This window comes from Anguilla anguilla, chromosome 5 (assembly GCF_013347855.1).
Source record: "Anguilla anguilla isolate fAngAng1 chromosome 5, fAngAng1.pri, whole genome shotgun sequence".
NCBI lineage: Eukaryota > Metazoa > Chordata > Actinopteri > Anguilliformes > Anguillidae > Anguilla > Anguilla anguilla.
The window spans coordinates 36,773,553-36,777,029 of NC_049205.1; positions in this window are offsets into that span (position 1 = coordinate 36,773,553).

Below are 3,477 nucleotides of genomic sequence, written 5' to 3' on the forward strand. Positions count from 1 at the left end.
AAAAGGAAAGCAGGATCTGCCCGGTTGGTTACTGTAGATAATCTGTGGCCGTGTGCTGCGGCTCCCTGCTTCTTCCGAGGAATTGTTTTTCCTCCTTTGTGTGTGGAATGTGTCTTGGCTTGCCTCGGTGAATGCTTGTGAATCATACTGCGTGTTGCAAGGTCTGGAACCTGAAGAACAATCACAGAACAGTCTTCCTGTGGGGGGTGTTTCTAAATCAGTAGCAAGGCTGGTTTTGTGCTTATGCCTTTGTAAATAACGGAAACCCCTTCTGTAAAAAGTAATTATTAAGATACTTAAAACACATCAGACAAACCTTAGGTCATTACACCACTTAAATGGCATGCTGTACTGACCACAGACATTTCAAGATGGAAAATTAATTAAAGCTTAAAGGCCAGCAGACCAATACCATAGCTATCTATGGAGTACAGTATGTTGTATTTAAAAAGCTGAAGTTTTCTCTTGGTATAGTTGACATTGTGCTAGTCTTTTTTTATTTAACATTTTACTCCAACCTTAGCGCTGTATGACTTCTATTTCTCCTCTCTGAATGTATGCTGAAGTGTTTTCAGGACCAATAACCTGTGTAAATGTTTATCTACAGAAACAAAAGTGCATTGTAACAGTGTCTTATGAAACTCTTATGAATTTTGGCAGCATAATTTATATCTCGTATACACTCTTTGGCCACTTCATTAGGTGACAGGAGTGGCCCCCGGTGTGGTCTTCTGCTGCTGTAACCCATCTGATTCGAGGTTTGACGTGGTGTGCATTCAGAGATGCTCTTCTGCATACCTCGGTTGTAACAAGTGGTTATTTGAGTAACTGTTGCCTTTCTATCAGCTCGAACCAGTCTGTCCATTCTCCTCTGACCTCTGCCATCAGCAAGGCATTTTCACCCAGAGAACTGGTGCTCACTGGATATTTTCTCTTTTTCAGACCATTCTCTGTAAACCCTAGAGATGGTTGTGCATGAACATCCCAGTAGATCAGCAGTTTCTGAAATACTCAAATCAGCCGGTCTGGCACTAACAACCATGCCACGTTCAAAGTCACTTAAATCACCTTTCTTCCCCATTCTGAAGCTTGGTTAGAACTTCAGGAGATCGTCTTGACCATGCCTGCATCAGAATCGTATTTTTTTTTTATTGCCAAGTACATTTACACATACAAGGAATTTGCTTTGGTCAACACACCGAGGCAGCCATCTGCGGCGCCAACTTATTAGATGAGAAATGAGAGAACAGGAGGAAGGAGGAGGAAAAAAACAGTCCTTTCGATGAAACGAGAGGGCACTCGTTTCATTGAAACGAAGAAAAACCTCAGCACATAGCAACATCATAAAAACATTACAAACATTACAAACATTACAACAAAACTCGAAGACTTGCACATGTGGTAGGGGGTAGGGTGTCGGGGAGGGGAAGTGTCGCACCACAGACACTGGGGGGAGCGCGCAGCCGCTCAGGCGCATCGCATCAACCCTCAGCAGACTGCACTGTAACGGGGGAGGGAGGGGGGGTGGGAGCCAAGAAGGCGTTGAGTAGGAGGTGGTGTGTGTGTTATCTTCATGTGCGTGTGTGTGTAAGTCCATGGACTTCATCTCCACCACAGTCTCAACATTGTCTCTGCCGTCTGATACTGATGACGAGGACACGGCCGTTGCCGTGGAGACGACCTCGAAGAGTCCTGATCCAGAGACAAAGTTCCATAGGAGCAGGGAGGTGGGGGCAGGGCCGAGCATCTGTCTGCATAACAATCCAGGAGAGTGGAGAGATATCAGCCTTCCAAGGCCGATGTGGGGGAGCCAATGAGGATAAGGATTGTTTTGGATTCAGGCAGACTTCTGCATTTTTCGTCTACCTTTAGTCCTGTGGTTCTCTCAGCGTTGTTCCAATCATCCGAATTAGTGGCCCATTTCAGTGAGCCGAACCGACAACTTCTCCAAGTTGGTATCCGTCATGCGAATTTGCGATCCAATCGCATCCAGTTTGCGATTGAGCTCGCAAATCGCTTGAGTCTGAGTGTTGACAGCCCTGCCCGTTCCCTCAATGGCGGGCAGCTTCCCAAGTAGTGTTTCCACCGCCTTTGGCATTTTGCGATAAATCAGGATGCTGCCAGCTCCAAACAGCAGAAAGCCTGTTATCATAATTCCAATCAAGTAAACGTCTTCAACATCCTCAACGGAAAGGATCGACAGGCACACGACCCTCCACTCCTTCCAGGAGTCCATCGTGTATCCGGCTGCAAACGTTCCGTCAGGGCAAGAGGGCTCTCCCTGACCCGTTCTTCTCGTCTCGTCATGCCTAAATGTATTTAGTTGCTGCCACATGATTGGCTGATTAGATATTTGCGTTAATGAGTGCAGTTTGCAGTTGAACAGGGTGACCTAATGAAGTGGCCGGTGAGTGTATATTGTCCACAAATCTGGCTACAAACTCTTTAAAGAACTTACTGGTATCTAGACGGAAAGGGTTCCGGTATGTGCTTAGGGTAGTGCTGCCAACTAGTGATTTTTGGACCCTCTAGAGACTCCTCAATTTTGTATACCCAATCATGCTCTCGCTTCGATGCTCATTTCAACCTCGGTTCTTTAATTGGGAGAGCACAAACACGCATGCTTACATGCCCTAGTGTCCTTCTATGGGTATACGTGTATGTGTGTCTTTTTCTCCTGTAGGTGGCATCAATGTCTTAATATTATAAAAGCACACAGAGGAGGCACTGAAATACTCTATACTGTACAACGGTAAAAAATGATTGGCAATGGATTAAATTAAGTTGCATTCGGACTCTAGGTAATGTCACCGCTGTATTTGGTAATTCCATCATAGCTGCTCATTTTTGTGTAGCAGAACTTGCGCATCTCTGCCAGCTGTCTATTAGAGGCTGAAATGTTACACTGTCACGCTCTGCAGAATTTGATTATTATCATTGCTATGTGGGACTCTTATTTGGAACTCTTGTTGGCCCAAAAAGAATGTGGGGCATTACTAACAGAGTGTCTATTTGGCACAGATGACAAGTGAACAGGAGCATTGAATGGGCCTGTGTTGTCCTTTTAAAGTGGCAACAGCCAATTCCTCAGTAGCTTTGGGTTTCATAGATGGAGCAGATAAAGCTGGGCAAAAGGTAAAGCGACAACCACGGCAACACTTTAACAGGACCTTTGAAACATCCACAATAGAAAATGTGAGCAAAATACACCGTTAAATGGAATTTTTACAACAACGTAGCAAACCTTTCAACATAATGCTTTTGAAGTGTAGAAGAAGTATGTTGAGAATCGTCCCCTACTGACAGCCAAAGAAGTGTCCAATTATATCGTAGCCTATTTATCGAGTATGAAATATTGTAATCCAAGTGTTGTATGTAATGCTATCTATTAAGCCTAGATTACAGTAATATAAAACAGTGTGAAAATGTGTTTGGACCAACTGCGCCCTCTTGCATAATCAACAGACAGTGCCTGTT